General features: G+C 47.7%; 1 pseudogene; it reads right to left on the bottom strand.

The window, feature by feature from the left end:
* Positions 1 to 19266, bottom strand: part of LOC123725124 (protein kinase C beta type-like) — a 127392-nt pseudogene that overhangs the window by 26733 nt on the left and 81393 nt on the right.

Below are 19266 nucleotides of genomic sequence, written 5' to 3'. Positions count from 1 at the left end.
TGTGTGTGTGTGTGTGTGTGTGTGTGTGTGTGTGTGTGTGTGTGTGTGTGTGTGTGTGTGCTTTGTGTTTCCGTGTGCTTTCAAATGACATCATCATGATTCTACTCTAGTTGTGGTTGACCTGATTCTGGCGCCGCTGGACCATAGAAATACAATGTATAGAACAGACTTAAGCCTTTAGTTCAAATACCACACACACACACACACACACACACACACACACACACACACACACACACACACACACACACACACACACACACAAACACACGGCCGCACACCAAAAAGGCAGGCAGGCACACGACCATTGACCCTGCTGCGCTGCCGCTCGGCCTCGTGGGTAACGGGTTTTACTCAGTGGTGAACCCTGACCAACTGTAGGGCCACGATACGTGTGTGTGTGTGTGTGTGTGTGTTCCATCAGGGCTGAGAATTGAGGCGAGAGCTTTTCTCTGTCCTCACAGACCATCCTGTCCACTACCATTAGCATCACAGTTCCTATGGCGACAGCAGGGGTACAAACCCGGTGCATGATTACCCACGATGCTGCAGTGAGGAAAGGCTGTACGGGGGGGGGGGGGGGGGTACAGTCATTCCAGCATTAAAGAGATTGAGGGATTAGAGGGAGATAAAGAGATGGTTGGAGAAAGGAAGATAGAGAGACAGGAAGAGAGACAGGAAGATAGAGAGATAGAGAGACAGGAAGATAGAGAGATAGAGAGGGGGAGGAAAAGAGACAGGAAGATAGAGGGGGAGGAAGAGAGACAGGAAGATAGAGACTTAAAGAGAGACAGGAAGAGAGACAGGAAGATAGAGAGATAGAGAGACAGGAAGAGAGAAAGGAAGATAGAGAGATAGAGGGGGAGGAAGAGAGACAGGAAGATAGAGAGATAGAGAGACAGGAAGAGAGACAGGAAGATAGAGAGATAGAGAGACAGGAAGAGAGAAAGGAAGATAGAGAGATAGAGGGGGAGGAAGAGAGACAGGAAGATAGAGAGATAGAGAGGGGAAGGAAGAGAGACAGGAAGATAGAGAGATAGAGAGACAGGAAGAGAGAAAGGAAGATAGAGAGATAGAGGGGGAGGAAGAGAGACAGGAAGATAGAGAGATAGAGAGACAGGAAGAGAGAAAGGAAGATAGAGAGATAGAGAGACAGGAAGAGAGAAAGGAAGATACAGGAGTGTCTCTGTCCCTTTCTGAAACCTATTGTTATTATGGGGTTAACAGAGAGGCTGAGAAACAGAGTTTGATTGGTTAAGAGATGGCTGAGTCATTGATGAATCAGGAAATCAGATTTTTACGTGTCCATTTAAATCCTTTGTAAAAATCCCCTCCACAACGGCCTATCGACGTCAAATATATTAGGCTCGTCAAAGAAATTAACCACGATGCACCATGTTCAGTTTGGCAACAATACCTTAAATAAAAAATAATAATAATGAAACAATTAATTAACCTTTTTTTTTTTACTATTGTAACGCTAATGCTTTAAAAATATATATATATATATAAATAAATACAAATATATATTTTTTATCCTAAACATCATCTGAACCGTAGGACCAACGAAACGTGGACCGTGAACTTAGTTTCAGTAACGGTAAGGGATTGGTTAAAAAGATTTTACGTTTTCCATTTAAACCAATGTAAATCCCCTCCACAACGATCTATCAATGTAAAACATGGTATTGATTGTCTCAACAACAAACAATAAACTCATTTTAACAACTTATTATTGTGTACCTACGCATTCCCCGGACAGTTTATTAGGTACACCGTCCACCGTTCACCACAATTGGATCGCTCCTACAGACAGAGAGTCACGTGGTCGTAGCTTGTTATATAAAGCAGGCAGACAGGCATCGAGGCATTCAGTTACTGTTCCCATTGAACGTTAGAACGGGCAACAACAAAACACGTGACCCAAGGTCCTTTTTTGAGTGTGGTACGACCGTCGATGCCAGGTGCTCCCGGACCCAGTATCTCAGAAACGTCTGTCCTTCCTGGGACTTTTCACACACACGACATCGTCTAGGCTTTTACAACAAACAAAAACAAACAAAAAACAACATCCAGTCAACGGCAGTCCAGCGGGTCCAAAACTCGTTGATGAGAGAGGTAAAACAACAACAACAACAACAACCACAACCACAATAACAACAACAACAACAGTAACAACAACAACAACAACAACAACAACAAAAAACTAAGTAGAAAAAGTCTCCAGTGGACACGCGATCACCAACACTGGACAAGAAGCGGAAAAAAAACACATCCTGGAATATGACAGCGAGTTCAGTTTATTCGAGTGGCCTGGTCAGTCCCCCGTCCCCAGTCCCTCGTCCCCAGTCCCCCATCCCCAGTCCCCGTCCCCCCCCAGGACCTCAAACCCAATAAAGCCTCTTTGGGACGAGACGGAACGGGACGTCTGATCAGCAGCAACTGCGTGACGCCATCGCGTCAACATGGATCAATCAATCAACATCCCTGTTGGTTCCGTGAGAGATAAACACGGTAATGCTTTTACTGTACGTACATAAAGGAAGATAGGTCCTACATGATAGAGCGCTTTGCTTTGTTAATCCAACTGACCTTCTGTCCTTCCTGTCATCCTGTGAACACCGTTCATCGATGCTCGCAGCTATATTTATTTTCTATTCTCTTTGCATTTTTATTTTCCGCTGTATTTCCTAAGTGTAGTTTTGTTCCTGCTGTATTTCCTAAGTGCAATTTTGTTCCTGCTGTATTTCCTAAGTGCAATTTTGTTCCTGCTGTATTAGTGTAATTTTGTTCCTGCTGTATTTCCTAAGTGTAATTTTGTTCCTGCTGTATTAGTGTAGTTTTGTTCCTGCTGTATTTCCTAAGTATAGTTTTGTTCCTGCTGTATTAGTGTAGTTTTGTTCCTGCTGTATTAGTGTAATTTTGTTCCTGCTGTATTAGTGTAGTTTTGTTCCTGCTGTATTAGTGTAGTTTTGTTCCTGCTGTATTTCCTAAGTGTAGTTTTGTTCCTGCTGTATTAGTGTAGTTTCGTTCCTGCTGTATTTCCTAAGTGTAGTTTTGTTCCTGCTGTATTTCCTAAGTGTAATTTTATTCCTGCTGTATTTCCTAAGTGTAATTTTGTTCCTGCTGTATTAGTGTAGTTTTATTTCTGCTGTATTAGTGTAATTTTGTTCCTGCTGTATTAGTGTAGTTTTGTTCCTGCTGTATTTCCTAAGTGTAGTTTTGTTCCTGCTGTATTAGTGTAGTTTTGTTCCTGCTGTATTTCCTAAGTGTAGTTTTGTTCCTGCTGTATTTCCTAAGTGTAGTTTTGTTCCTGCTGTATTAGTGTAGTTTTGTCCCTGCTCTATTTCCTAAGTGTAGTTTTGTTCCTGCTGTATTTCCTAAGTGTAGTTTAATTCCTGCTGTATTATACATCTCTCTCTAGCTCTCTTCTCTCTATCTCTGTCGGTCTATTTCTCTCTCAGCAGGCACAACTAAACAACAGGAGGTCTGATGTCTCTGACAGCTACAACAGAGAAGAAGAGAGAGAGAGGGGGAAGAGAGAGAGAGAGAGAGGGGAAGAGGGAGAGAGAGAGAGAGAGAGAGAGAGAGAGAGAGAGAGAGAGAGAGAGAGAGAGAGAGAGAGAGAGAGAGAGAGAGAGAGAGAGAGAGAGAGAGAGAGAGAGAGAGAGAGAGAGAGAGAGAGAGAGAGAGAGGGAGAGAGAGAGAGAGAGAGAGAGAGAGAGAGAGAGAGAGAGAGAGAGAGAGAGAGAGAGAGAGAGAGGGGAAGAGCAGAAGACAGGGATAGAGGAAAAGGTCTGGACTCATTAAGGTTCTGTTCTGACACATTCTGCCTTCTGACCTTTTGATGGAACAACAAGGTGGAGCTGAAACACTCTGGAACACCAGTAAACTGCAGTTCACCATCAACACACAACTAACATCAGACACACCATCACTACCATCACCACCACTATCACCATCATCACCACCATCATCACCATCATCACCACTATCACCATCATCACCACTATCACCATCATCACCACTATCACCATCATCACCACTATCACCATCATCACCACTATCACCATCATCACCACTATCACCATCATCACCACCATCACCATCATCACCATCACCATCATCACCACTATCACCATCATCACCACCATCACTACCATCACCACCACTATCACCATCATCATCACCACCATCATCACCATCATCACCACCATCACCACCATCATCACCATCACCACCACTATCACCATCATCACCACCATCATCACCATCACTACCATCACCACCACTATCACCATCATCACCACCATCATCACCATCACCACCATCACCACCATCATCACCACCATCATCACCATCACCACCATCACTACCATCACCACCATCACCACTATCACCATCATCACCACCATCATCACCATCACCACCACTATCACCATCACCACCATCATCACCATCACCACCACTATCACCATCATCACCACCATCATCACCATCATCACCACTATCACCATCATCACCACCATCATCACCATCACCACCATCATCACCATCACCACCATCACCACCATCACCATCATCATCACCACCATCATCACCACCATCACCATCACCACCATCACCACCATCATCACCATCACCACCATCACCACCATCATCACCACCATCATCATCATCAACGTTGCCTAGCTGAAAGGACAGGAGGGGACAGAGAGAGAGACAGCGGAGACTTACAGCTTTGGGTTTGAATGGCGGTTGCACTTCCTTGTTCTCCAGTTTGTCCCAGTCCATATAGCGGAAGAACCCGTGGTCCCTGATGTCTCGCTCCCCCTCAGGACCACAGCCCAGACGCTTCCCAGGGTGCTTAGTCATCAACTAGAGACAGGGAGGGACGGGGTTAGAGGCTCCGTAGAGACAGGGAGGGGGTTAGAGGCTCCATAGAGACAGGGAGGGGGTTAGAGGCTCCATAGAGACAGGGAGGGGGTTAGAGGCTCCATAGAGACAGGGAGGGGTTTAGAGGCTCCATAGAGACAGGGAGGGGGTTCGAGGCTCCATAGAGCGTGGAGGGATGGGGTTAGAGGCTCCATAGAGACAGGGAGGGGGTTAGAGGCTCCGTAGAGACAGGGAGGGGGTTAGAGGCTCCATAGAGACAGGGAGGGGGTTAGAGGCTCCATAGAGACAGGGAGGGACGGGGTTAGAGGCTCCATAGAGACAGGGAGGGGTTAGAGTTTAGAGGTTCCATAGAGACAGGGAGGGGGTTAGAGGCTCCGTAGAGACAGGGAGGGGGTTAGAGGCTCCATAGAGACAGGGAGGGGGTTAGAGGCTCCATAGAGACAGGGAGGGGGTTAGAGGTTGTTGTCTTAGGTCTCTCTTTATGTAGTGTTGTGTTGTGTTTTCTCTCTTGTCGTGAAGTAGGTTTTGAAAGGGAGTTGGACAGATAACCAGATGAACGGATGGACGGATAACACAGTACTTTACATAGAACCAGATGGATAGATAACACAGTACTTTACATAGAACCAGATAACACAGTACTTTACATAGAACCAGATGGACGGATAACACAGTACTTTACATAGAACCAGATGGATAGATAACACAGTACTTTACATAGAACCAGATGGACGGATAACACAGTACTTTACATAGAACCAGATGGATAGATAACACAGTACTTTACATAGAACCAGATAACACAGTACTTTACATAGAACCAGATGGACGGATAACACAGTACTTTACATAGAACCAGATGGATAGATAACACAGTACTTTACATAGAACCAGATGGACGGATAACACAGTACTTTACATAGAACCAGATGGATAGATAACACAGTACTTTACATAGAACCAGATGGACGGATAACACAGTACTTTACATAGAACCAGATGGATAGATAACACAGTACTTTACATAGAACCAGATAACACAGTACTTTACATAGAACCAGATGGACGGATAACACAGTACTTTACATAGAACCAGATGGATAGATAACACAGTACTTTACATAGAACCAGATGGACGGATAACACAGTACTTTACATAGAACCAGATGGATAGATAACACAGTACTTTACATAGAACCAGATGGATAGATAACACAGTACTTTACATAGAACCAGATGGATAGATAACACAGTACTTTACATAGAACCAGATGGATAGATAACACAGTACTTTACATAGAACCAGATGGATAGATAACACAGTACTTTACATAGAACCAGATGGACAAGAGGAGGTGTGTCCTGTAATTTACTGGTGTAAACCAAATGAACAGGCGGACAGAGAGGGAGATGGGTGGAGGGGGGAGAGGGAGATGAGAGGGAGATATGAGGAGAGAGGGAGATATGAGGAGAGAGAGAGGGAGATATGGGGAGAGAGAGAGAGAGGGAGATAGGGGGAGAGAGGGAGATATGAGGAGAGAGAGAGGGAGATATGAGGAGAGAGAGAGGGAGATAGGGGGAGAGAGAGAGAGAGAGGGGGAGAGAGAGAGAGGGAGATAGGATGAGGGAGAAGGAGATAGGGAGGTAGGAGGAGAGATGGGGGAGAGAGAGGGAGATAGAGGGAGGGGGAGGAAAATAAGGGGAGAGAAAGGGGGAGAGGGAGAGGAGAGGAGGAGAGGAGAGGAGAGGAGGGGAGAGGAGGAGAGGAGAGGAGGAGAGGAGAGGAGAGGAGAGGAGAGGAGAGGAGAGGAGAGGAGAGGAGAGGAGAGGAGAGGAGAGGAGAGGAGAGGAGAGGAGAGGAGAGGAGAGGAGAGGGGGAGAGGAGGAGAGGAGAGGAGGAGAGGAGAGGAGAGGGAGAGGAGAGGGAGAGGAGAGGAGAGGAGAGAGGAGAGGAGAGGGAGAGAGGAGGAGAGGAGAGGAGGAGAGGAGAGGAGAGGGAGAGGAGAGGGAGAGGAGAGGAGAGGAGAGGAGAGAGGAGAGGAGAGGGAGAGGAGGGAGGAGAGGAGAGGAGGAGAGGAGAGGAGAGGGAGAGGAGAGGAGAGAGGAGAGAGGAGAGGAGAGAGGAGAGGAGAGGGAGAGGAGGAGAGGAGAGGAGAGGAGAGGGAGGGGAGGGGAGAGGGGAGGGGAGAAAGAAGATAGCATCACGTCTGGCTGGCGCTAGACCTCTGACCTTTCCTCCCCTTAAATGTTCTGAGAGCCCCCACTGGATTACCAATGGAATGACGGCTTCTATTGTATATCGTCTTCTATTCCCCTGTGACTGATATCTCTGTGTGTGTGTGTGTGTGTGTGTGTGTGTGTGTGTGTGTGTGTGTGTGTGTGTGTGTGTGTGTGTGTGTGTGTGATTGCAGTGGGTACTGAAGGGTAACGGTCGAGGACGAGACTGAGGTTTGATAGAGAGGGACGGACTCTGCTGGCTGGATAACTGAGCTGTGTGTGTGTGTGTGTGTGTGTGTGTGTGTGTGTGTGTGTGTGTGTTTAGAGGATGAATAAACAGGGAATAAGGAAGACAGACAGAGAAAAGCTCATCTTAAGAACGAACACTGCAGAACGGCAGAGAAGGACAGAAGACATATACTGCATTTCATTATCCCACCTCCTCTCCCTCCTTTCCTCCCCTCTCTCCCTCCCCCTCCTTTCCTCCCCCTCCCCAACCTCCTCCCCCTCCTTTCCTCCCCTCTTTCCCTCCCCAACCTCCTCTCCCTCCTTTCCTCCCCTCTCTCCCTCCCCCTCCTTTCCTCCCCTCTCTCCCTCCCCCTCCTTTCCTCCCCTCTCTCCCTCCCCCTCCTTTCCTCCCCCTCCTCTCCTCCCCTCCTTTCCTCCCCTCTCTCCCTCCTCCTCCTTTCCTCCCCTCTCTCCCTCCCCCTCCTTTCCTCCCCTCTCTCCCTCCCCCTCCTTTCCTCCCCTCTCTCCCTCCCCCTCCTTTCCTCCCCTCTCTCCCTCCCCCTCCTTTCCTTCCCTCTCTCCCTCCCCAACCTCCTCTCCCTCCTTTCCTCCCCTCTCTCCCTCCCCAACCTCCTCTCCCTCCTTTCCTTCCCTCTCTCCCTACCCAACCTCCTCCCCCTCTCTCTCTCCCTCCCTCCCTCTCTTTCCTCCTCTCTCTCTCCCTCTTTCCTCCTCTCTCTCTCTCTCTCTCTCTCCCCCTCTCTCTCCCCCTCCCTTTCTCTCTTTCCTCCTCTCTCTCTCTCTCTCCCCCTCTCTTTCCTCCTCTCTCTCTCTCCCCCTCTCTTTCCTCCTCTCTCTCTCTCCCCCTCTCTTTCCTCCTCTCTCTCTCTCCCCCTCTCTCTCCTCCCCCTCTCTCTCCCTCTCTTTCCTCCCCTCTCTCTCTCCCTCTCTTTCCTCCTCTCTCTCTTTCCTCCTCCCCAAATTGCAGTGAAACGGAAGACAAACACACTTTATCAATATATTGTGGTTATTAGGAGGTGCGTTTTCTCCTCACCCCTTTGCAGATGGCGACAGCTTCCTTGGACATGGACTTGGGGTAGGAGACGTGATGCTCCATGATGGACTGGAACAACTCATCCTCATCCTCACCGTCGAAGGGAGGCTAGGACCGAGGGAGGAGGGGAGGACAGAGGGAGGAGGGGAGGACAGAGGGAGGAGGGGAGGACAGAGGGAGGAGGGGAGGACAGAGGGAGGACAGAGGGAGGACAGAGGGAGGAGGGGAGGACAGAGGGAGGAGGGGAGGACAGAGGGAGGACAGAGGGAGGACAGAGGGAGGAGGGGAGGACAGAGGGAGGAGGGGGAGGAGGGGAGGACAGAGGGAGGAGGGGAGGACAGAGGGAGGAGGGGAGGACAGAGGGAGGAGGAGGGGAGGACAGAGGGAGGAGGGGAGGACAGAGGGAGGACAGAGGGAGGACAGAGGGAGGAGGGGAGGACAGAGGGAGGAGGGGGGAGGAGGGGAGGACAGAGGGAGGAGGGGAGGACAGAGGGAGGAGGGGAGGACAGAGGGAGGAGGAGGGGAGGACAGAGGGAGGAGGGGAGGACAGAGGGAGGAGGGGAGTACAGAGGGAGGAGGGGAGAACAGAGGGAGGAATGGAGGACAGAGGGAGGAGGGGAGGACAGAGGGAGGACAGAGGGAGGAATGGAGGACAGAGGGAGGAGGACAGGACAGAGGGAGGAGGGGAGGACAGAGGGAGGAGGGGAGGACAGAGGGAGGAGAGAGGAGGAGAGGATAGGTTAATACCCACAGTAAAATGTTAACATATGCACACACACACACACACACACACACCTACCTGTCCAGCCAGCATCTCATACAGTAGAACTCCAAAGGCCCACCAGTCCACTGACTTCCCATAGGGCTGGTACGCTATGATCTGGAGGAGGAGAGGAGAGGAGAGGAGAGGAGAGGAGAGGAGAGGAGAGGAGAGGAGAGGAGAGGAGAGGAGAGGAGAGGAGAGGAGAGGAGAGGAGAGGAGAGGAGAGGAGAGGAGAGGGGAGGGGAGGGGAGGGGAGGGGAGGGGAGAGTACAATATAGAAAAATTCAAATAGAGCAGAATAGATTAGAACAGAATAGAGTAGAATAGAATATAGTAGAATAGAATATAGTAGAATAGAATATAGTAGAATAGAGTAGAACAGATTAGAGTAGAAAGGAGGGGGAGGAGGTTGGGGAGAGAGAGTAGAATAGAATAGAGTAGAATATAGTAGAATAGAGTAGAATATAGAAGAAAATAATAGAGCAGAATAGATTAGAAGTATATAGAGTATAATAGAATAGAGTAGAATATAGTAGAATAGAATAGAATATAGAAGTACAGAATAGAGTAGAACAGAGTAGAGTAGAATATAATATTGTAGAAGAGAATAGAGTAGAACAGAATAGAGTAGAATAGAATATAGAAGAACAGAATATAGTAGAATAGAATATAGTAGAACAGAATATAGTAGAATAGAATATAGTAGAATAGAGTAGAACAGAATATAGTAGAATAGAATAGAGTAGAACAGAGTAGAATAGAATATAGTAGAACAGAATAGAGTAGAATAGAGTAGAACAGAAGAGAATAAAGTAGAATAGAGTAGAAAATAATAGAGTAGAATAGAATATAGTAGAATAGAACAGAATAGTGTAGAATATAATATAGTAGAATAGAATAGAGTAGAACAGAGTAGAGTAGAATAGAATATAGTAGAACAGAATAGAGGAGAATATAATATAGAAGAACAGAATATAGTAGAATAGAATAGTGTAGAATAGAATATAGTAGAATAGAATAGAGTAGAATAGAATATAGTAGAATAGAATAGTGTAGAATAGAATATAGTAGAATAGAATAGAGTAGAACAGAGTAGAACAGAATTGAGTAGAATAAAGTAGAATAGAGTAGAAAATAATAGAGTAGAATAGAATATAGTAGAATAGAACAGAATAGTGTAGAATATAATATAGTAGAATAGAATAGAGTAGAACAGAGTAGAGTAGAATAGAATATAGTAGAACAGAATAGAGTAGAATAGAATATAGAAGAACAGAATAGTGTAGAATAGAATATAGTAGAATAGAATAGAGTAGAATAGAATATAGTAGAATAGAACAGAATAGTGTAGAATATAATATAGTAGAATAGAATAGAGTAGAACAGAGTAGAGTAGAATAGAATATAGTAGAACAGAATAGAGTAGAATATAATATAGAAGAACAGAATAGTGTAGAATAGAATATAGTAGAATAGAATAGAGTAGAATAGAATATAGTAGAACAGAATATAGTAGAACAGAATAGAGTAGAATAGAATATAGTAGAACAGAATAGAGTAAAAAAGAATAGAGTAGAACAGAATAGAATAGAGTAGATTAGAGTAGAACAGAATAGAATAGAGTAGAATAAAATAGAGCAGAACAGAATATAGTAGAATAGAATATAGTAAAATAGAGTAGAATAGATTAGAGTAGAAAGGAGGTGAGGAGGTTGGGGAGAGAGAGTAGAATAGAATAGCGTAGAATGGAGTAGAACAGAATAGAGAAGAATAGAGTAGAATAGAGTAGAACAGAATAGAGAAGAATAGAGTAGGATGGAGTAGAATAGAGTAGAATAGAGAAGAATAGAGTATTGCATAATAGAGTAGAATAGAGTAGAATAGAGTATAGTAGAGCAGAATAGAATAAAGTAGAATAGAGTAAGATAGAGTATAATAGAATAGAACCGAGAATAATATAATTGAGTAGAGCATAATAGAGTAGAGTAGAACAGAGTAAAGTAGAGTAGAACAGAGTAGAATATAATAAATTAGAGTAGAATATAGTAGAATAGAGTATAATATAATAAAACAGAGTACAGTATAATATAGTAGAATATAGTAGAGTAGAATACAGTAGAATACAGTATAGTAAAGTAGAATTTAAATACAATGGATTAGACTACAGCTTTAGAATAAGTCATTATAAGAGGTGAATTTGTTCTCTCTCTGGTGTTGCTACACGAGCATAGCATGCCGACCGCGCCGCGAGCGTTGAATGTATGTACGCACACACACGATATTCAATCGTTTCATCCTAACTGCTCGCGTGCGTCAACGAGCCTCTGAGTAGCCAGGCGCTAAAAATACAACTTGGTTCTGTTTGTGACACTTAGACGGCGCTGCAAGTCCCGCCTCTCCTCCTCTCCTCATTGGTTTATAGGAGCATATACCCACGTGGGTGATTGGAAGACGGACTGAGGTCCGCCACTCCAGTCCAGTTGGTGGTGGTAGTGCACCTTAAAGTTGGTTAACAACCTGCCATATAAAATCCACAGAAGAAGAATAAAATGTTAAAATAAAACCGTCTTTAACCTTTATTTAACTAGGGCAAGTCAGTTGAGAACAAAATTCTTATTTTACAATGACGGACTACACCGGCAGGCCAAACCCCGGACGACGCTGGGCCGATTGCGCGTCGCACCTATGGGACTCCCAATCCCGGCCGGTTGTGATACAGCCTGGATTCGAACCAGGGTGTCTGTAGTGACGCCTCAAGCACTGAGATGCAGTGACTTCGACCGCTCACGCCACTCAGGAACACAGAAGAAGAAGAAGAAGAAGGAGGAGAGACTAATAGAAACTAACTAGGTTTACCCTTTTATCCACAGAAGAAGAAGGAGGAGAGACTAATAGAAACTAACTAGGTTTACCCTTTTATCCACAGAAGAAGAAGGAGGAGAGATTACTAGAAACTAACTAGGTTTACCCTTTTATCCACAGAAGAAGAAGGAGGAGAGACTAATAGAAACTAACTAGGTTTACCCTTTTATCCACAGAAGAAGAAGGAGGAGAGATTACTAGAAACTAACTAGGTTTACCCTTTTATCCACAGAAGAAGAAGAAGGAGAGATTACTAGAAACTAACTAGGTTTACCCTTTTATCCACAGAAGAAGAAGGAGAGATTACTAGAAACTAACTAGGTTTACCCTTTTATCCACAGAAGAAGAAGGAGGAGAGATTACTAGAAACTAACTAGGTTTACCCTTTTATCCACAGAAGAAGGAGGAGAGATTACTAGAAACTAACTAGGTTTACCCTTTTATCCACAGAAGAAGAAGGAAGAGAGATTACTAGAAACTAACTAGGTTTACCCTTTTATCCACAGAAGAAGAAGGAGGAGAGATTACTAGAAACTAACTAGGTTTACCCTTTTATCCACAGAAGAAGAAGGAGGAGAGACTAATAGAAACTAACTAGGTTTACCCTTTTATCCACAGAAGAAGAAGGAGGAGAGATTACTAGAAACTAACTAGGTTTACCCTTTTATCCACAGAAGAAGAAGGAGAGATTACTAGAAACTAACTAGGTTTACCCTTTTATCCACAGAAGAAGAAGGAGGAGAGATTACTAGAAACTAACTAGGTTTACCCTTTTATCCACAGAAGAAGAAGGAGGAGAGATTACTAGAAACTAACTAGGTTTACCCTTTTATCCACAGAAGAAGAAGGAGAGATTACTAGAAACTAACTAGGTTTACCCTTTTATCCACAGAAGAAGAAGGAGGAGAGATTACTAGAAACTAACTAGGTTTACCCTTTTATCCACAGAAGAAGAAGGAGAGATTACTAGAAACTAACTAGGTTTACCCTTTTATCCACAGAAGAAGAAGGAAGAGAGATTACTAGAAACTAACTAGGTTTACCCTTTTATCCACAGAAGAAGAAGGAGGAGAGATTACTAGAAACTAACTAGGTTTACCCTTTTATCCACAGAAGAAGAAGGAGAGATTACTAGAAACTAACTAGGTTTACCCTTTTATCCACAGAAGAAGAAGGAAGAGAGATTACTAGAAACTAACTAGGTTTACCCTTTTATCCACAGAAGAAGAAGAAGGAGAGATTACTAGAAACTAACTAGGTTTACCCTTTTATCCACAGAAGAAGAAGGAAGAGAGATTACTAGAAACTAACTAGGTTTACCCTTTTATCCACAGAAGAAGAAGGAGAGATTACTAGAAACTAACTAGGTTTACCCTTTTATCCACAGAAGAAGAAGGAGGAGAGATTACTAGAAACTAACTAGGTTTACCCTTTTATCCACAGAAGAAGAAGAAGGAGAGATTACTAGAAACTAACTAGGTTTACCCTTTTATCCACAGAAGAAGAAGGAGGAGAGATTACTAGAAACTAACTAGGTTTACCCTTTTATCCACAGAAGAAGAAGAAGGAGAGATTACTAGAAACTAACTAGGTTTACCCTTTTATCCACAGAAGAAGAAGGAAGAGAGATTACTAGAAACTAACTAGGTTTACCCTTTTATCCACAGAAGAAGAAGAAAAACACAAGATTTTGTGTGACTCAAAATAGGACAAAATTCTAGAAAAGTCCAGAAAAAAAAGGACTTCCAGGACAAATGAGCAACAGAAAGCTAGCTAGCTAAATGTCCATGAATGTTCCACCTGTTTCCACCTGTCCCCCAAATTAATACAATTGGCTCAGAGTTGGTTTTGATATTTCAAACCTGCACCGCCTGGTCTAGACAGCATGTTAGGTGAACCTGCGCCGCCTGGTCTAGACAGCATGTTAGGTGAACCTGCACCGCCTGGTCTAGACAGCATGTTAGGTGAACCTGCACCGCCTGGTCTAGACAGCATGTTAGGTGAACCTGCACCGCCTGGTCTAGACAGCATGTTAGGTGAACCTGCACCGCCTGGTCTAGACAGCATGTTAGGTGAACCTGCACCGCCTGGTCTAGACTGCATGTTAGGTGAACCTGCACCACCTGGTCTAGACAGCATGTTAGATGAACCTGCACCGCCTGGTCTAGACAGCATGTTAGGTGAACCTGCACCACCTGGTCTAGACAGCATGCTAGGTGAACCTGCACCACCTGGTCTAGACAGCATGTTAGGTGAACCTGCACCACCTGGTCTAGACAGCATGTTAGGTGAAGCTGCACCGCCTGGTCTAGACAGCAAGTTAGGTGAAGCTGCGCTGACCATAACACACTGTCTACAGCACTACGAGTGTGTGTGTGTGTGTGTGTGTGTGTGTGTGTGTGTGTGTGTGTGTGTGTGTGTGTGTGTGTGTGTGTGTGTGGTGTCTCTCTCGCCCGGTAGGTGCTAACACTAGGAACTGAACCATCTGTCTCTCCTGTCAAACTAACGTGCGATACCTAATCAACTTAATTACACTCACACACACACACACACACACACACACACACACACACACACACACACACACACACACACACACACACACACACACACACACACACACACACACACACACACACACACAAACACACACACACACACACACACACACACACACACACACTCACACACACACAGACACACACACACACACACACACACACACACACACACACACACACACACACACCCGTACCTCAGGAGCGATGTAGTCTGGGGTTCCACAGAAGGTCTTGGTGGTGACACCGTCCAACATGTTCTCTTTGCACATCCCAAAGTCCGCTATCTTAATGTGTCCCTCTGCGTCCAGCATCACGTTGTCCAGCTTCAGATCCCTACAGGAGACAACACAGAGACATGCTAGACTCTCAGACAGAAGGGTAACTACAGGAGACAACTCAGAGACATACTAGACTCTCAGACAGAATATCCAAATTACGACCAGACAATACCGATCCCATTAGTTCCTGCCAAGGCTGTTGAATATCTTTGTCTGAGATGATGTTGTGATGAATATCTTTGTCTGAGATGATGTTGTGATGAATATCTTTGTCTGAGATGATGTTGTGATTAATATCTTTGTCTGATATGTTGTTGTGCTGAATATCTTTGTCTGAGATGATGTTGTGATTAATATCTTTGTCTGATATGTTGTTGTGCTGAATATCTTTGTCTGAGATGATGTTGTGATGAATATCTTTGTCTGAGATGTTGTTGTGATGAATATCTTTGTCTGAGATGATGTTGTGATGAATATCTTTGTCTGAGATGTTGTTGTGATGAATATCTTTGTTTGAGATGATGTTGTGATGAATATCTTTGTTTGAGATGATGTTGTGATGAATATCTTTGTCTGAGATGATGTTGTGATGAATATCTTTGTCTGAGATGATGTTGTGACGAGTATCTTATGACTTGAAGACTCACCTGTAAATGATTCCTTTCAGATGAAGGAAGAACAGACCTATGGCAATCTCTGCTGCGTAGAACCTGAGAGAGAGAAAGAGGAGAGGGGAGAGGAGAGGGGAGAGGAGAGGAGAGGAGAGGAGAGGAGAGGAGAGGAGAGGAGAGGAGAGGAGAGGAGAGGAGAGGAGAGGAGAGAGGAGGGGAGAGGAGGGGAGAGGAGAGAGCAAGAAATAGAGGAGAGGAGAGAAGAGGAGAGGAGAGGAGAGGAGAGGAAAGAGCAAGAGATAGAGAATAGGATAGGATAGGATAGGATAGGATAGAAGAGGAAGAGGAAGAGGAAGAGGAAGAGGAAGAGGGAGAGAAAGAGGAGAGGAGAGAGGGAAAGGGAGAGGAGAGAGAGCAAGAGATAGAGGAGAGGAGAGGAGAGAGATAAAGGTGTATATTTTGCCATACTTCCAGTATATCTGATAAAATCAACAGGACGTAGCAAACACGTCCATGTGAGTTTGAACGGACCAATCACATATCGACCCCCTCAAACCTACGCTCAAAGAGAAGAGGGTGAGGAGAAGCCGAAAAATACCATTTCCTTCACCAGTCACACGGCCGTAAACACATCCGGACAAGAGGAAAACCTACGTGACAATTCCGTTCATCGACAACAGTTCAAACATTCAACACTATTGTTCCCTCCGAGGTCGACACCGAGCTCAGAGCCACGAGTCTGGACACCTCCCTCTGCTACTGGATCCTGGACTTCCTGACAGGACTGTGTCCTCAGTCCTCTGCTGTACTTCCTGTTTCACCTACGACCCTGCGCGTGGCTTCGCGCCAACGCCGTCATCCAGTCTGCTGACGACGCCGCGGATGTAAAAGCCTGATGACCAAACAACGGCGAGTCGGGCTATAAAGGAGGGAGGTAAGTGAACTGGCGTTTTGTGTTGTCGTCGTGACAACGACCTCTCCCCTCAACGACAGCAAAACAAAAAAAAGGAGTTGATTGTAGGAAGGTGGAGGGATTTTTTGTAATTTTAGCAGACGCTCTTATCCAGAGCGACTTACAATAGTGAATACATACATTTCATACATTTTTTTTTCTTTCTTCTCTGTACTGGTCCCCCGTGGGAATCGAACCCACAACCTTGGCGTTGCAAACACCATGCTCTACCAACTGAGCCGCACGGGGATGGAGGGAACATGCCGCGATCCACATCAACGGGACTGTATTAGAGAGAGTCACGAGTTTTAAGTTCCTTGGCGTTTCCCCACGTCACAGAGGAATTGTCATTCAGCGACTCTACTTCCTAAAAGCGGCTGAAGAAATTCGGACACGCAGAACCCGGGTCCTCTCCAAATAATACCGCCCGTACCATCGAGAGCATCCTGACCTACATCCTACATCACGGCCTGCTACAGGAATTGCTCTGTCCACGACCGCGATGAGGCCCCTCCAGCGGGTGGTGACGAGGCCCCTCCAGCGGGTGGTGACGAGGCCCCTCCAGCGGGTGGTGACGAGGCCCCCAGTACATCGCCGGGACCGTGCTCCCACCAATCCAAGACATTTACTCGAAACGGTGCCTGAGAAAGGCATGAAGCTACCCCCCCCCACTGACTCGGTACCGCCCCACTGACTCGGTACCGGTACTCCCCCCACTGACTCGGTACCGCCCCCACTGACTCGGTACCGGTACTCCCCCCACTGACTCGGTACCGGTACCCCCCCCACACTGACTCGGTACCGGTACCCCCCACTGACTCGGTACCGGTACTCCCCCCACACTGACTCGGTACCGGTACCCCCCCCACTGACTCGGTACCACCCCCCCACTGACTCGGTACCGGTACCCCCCCACCCACTGACTCGGTACCGGTACTCCCCACCACTGACTCGGTACCACCCCCCCACTGACTCGGTACCGGTACTCCCCCCCACTGACTCGGTACCGGTACTCCCCCCCACTGACTCGGTACCACCCCCCCCACTGACTCGGTACGTACTCCCCCCCACTGACTCGGTACCGGTACTCCCCCCCACTGACCTCGGTACCGGTACCCCCCCACTGACTCGGTACCGGTACCCCCCCACTGACTCGGTACCACCCCCCCACTGACTCGGTACCGGTACCCCCCCACTGACTCGGTACCGGTACCCCCCCCACTGACTCGGTACCGCCCCCCACTGACTCGGTACCGGTACTCCCCCAAACTGACTCGGTACCGGTAACCCCCCCACTGACCCGGTACCGGTACTCCCCCCCACTGACTCGGTACGGTACCCCCCACTGACTCGGTACCGCCCCCCACTGACTCGGTACCGTACTCCCCCCCCCACTGACTCGGTACCGGTCATCCCCCCCACTGACTCGGTACCGGTACTCCCCCTCCACTGACTCGGTACCGGTACTCCCCCACACTGACTCGGTACCAGTACTCCCCCCACACTGACTCGGTACCAGTACCCCCCCACTGACTCGGTACCGCCCCCCACTGACTCGGTACCGTACTCCCCCCACACTGACTCGGTACCGGGTACCCCCCCCACTGACTCGGTACCACCCCCCACTGACTCGGTACCGGTACTCCCCCCCACTGACTCGGTACCACCCCCCCACTGACTCGTACCGTACTCCCCCACTGACTCGTACCACCCCCTCCCACTGACTCGGTACGGTACTCCCCCCCACTGACTCGGTACCGGTACCCCCACTGACTCGGTACCGTACCCCCCCACTGACTCGCGTACCTCCCCTACTGACTCGGTACCGACCCCCCCACGACTCGGTACCGGTACTCCCCCCCACTGACTCGTACCGGTACCCCCCCACTGACTCGGTCCGCCCCCCCCACTGACTCGGTACCGTACTCCCCCCCACACTGACTCGGTACCGGTACCCCCCCCACTGACTCGGTACCGGTACTCCCCCCACTGACTCGTGTACCGTACTCCCCCCTCCACTGACTCGGTACCGTAACCCCCCCCACTGACTCGGTACCGGTACTCCCCCCCACTGACTCAGTACCGTACCCCCCCACTGACTCGGTACCGCCCCCCACTGACTCGGTACCGACTCCCCCCCACACTGACTCGGTACCGGTACCCCCCCACTGACTCGGTACGGTACTCCCCCCCACTGACTCGGTACCGTACTCCCCCCCCACTGACTCGGTACCGTACCCCCCCACTGACTCGGTACCGTACTCCCCCCCACTGACTCGGTACCGGTACCCCCCACTGACTCGGTACCGCCTCCCCCACTGACTCGGTACCGGTACTCCCCCCCACACTGACTCGGTACCGGTACCCCCCCACTGACTCGGTACCGTACTCCCCCCCACTGACTCGGTACCGGTACTCCCCCCTCCACTGACTCGGTACCGGTACTCCCCCCCACTGACTCGGTACCGTGCCCCCCCCCACTGACTCGGTACCAGTACTCCCCCCCACACTGACTCGGTACCAGTACCCCCCCCACTGACTCGGTACCCCCCCCCACTGACTCGGTACCGGTACTCCCCCCACTGACTCGGTACCGGTACCCCCCACATGACTCGGTACCAGTACTCCCCAACTGACTCGGTACCAGTACCCCACACTGACTCGGTACCAGTACTCCCCCCACACTGACTCGGTCCAGTACTCCCCCCACACTGACTCGGTACCAGTACTCCCCCACACTGACTCGGTACCGGTACCCCCCCACACTGACTCGGTACCAGTACTCCCCACACTGACTCGGTACCGGTACCCCCCCACACTGACTCGGTACCAGTACCCCCCCCA

This window comes from Salmo salar, chromosome ssa11, assembly GCF_905237065.1.
Source record: "Salmo salar chromosome ssa11, Ssal_v3.1, whole genome shotgun sequence".
NCBI classification, from domain to species: domain Eukaryota; kingdom Metazoa; phylum Chordata; class Actinopteri; order Salmoniformes; family Salmonidae; genus Salmo; species Salmo salar.
The sequence above is the reverse complement of the archived record's forward strand: the minus strand, read 5'-3'. Positions and strand labels throughout refer to the sequence as shown.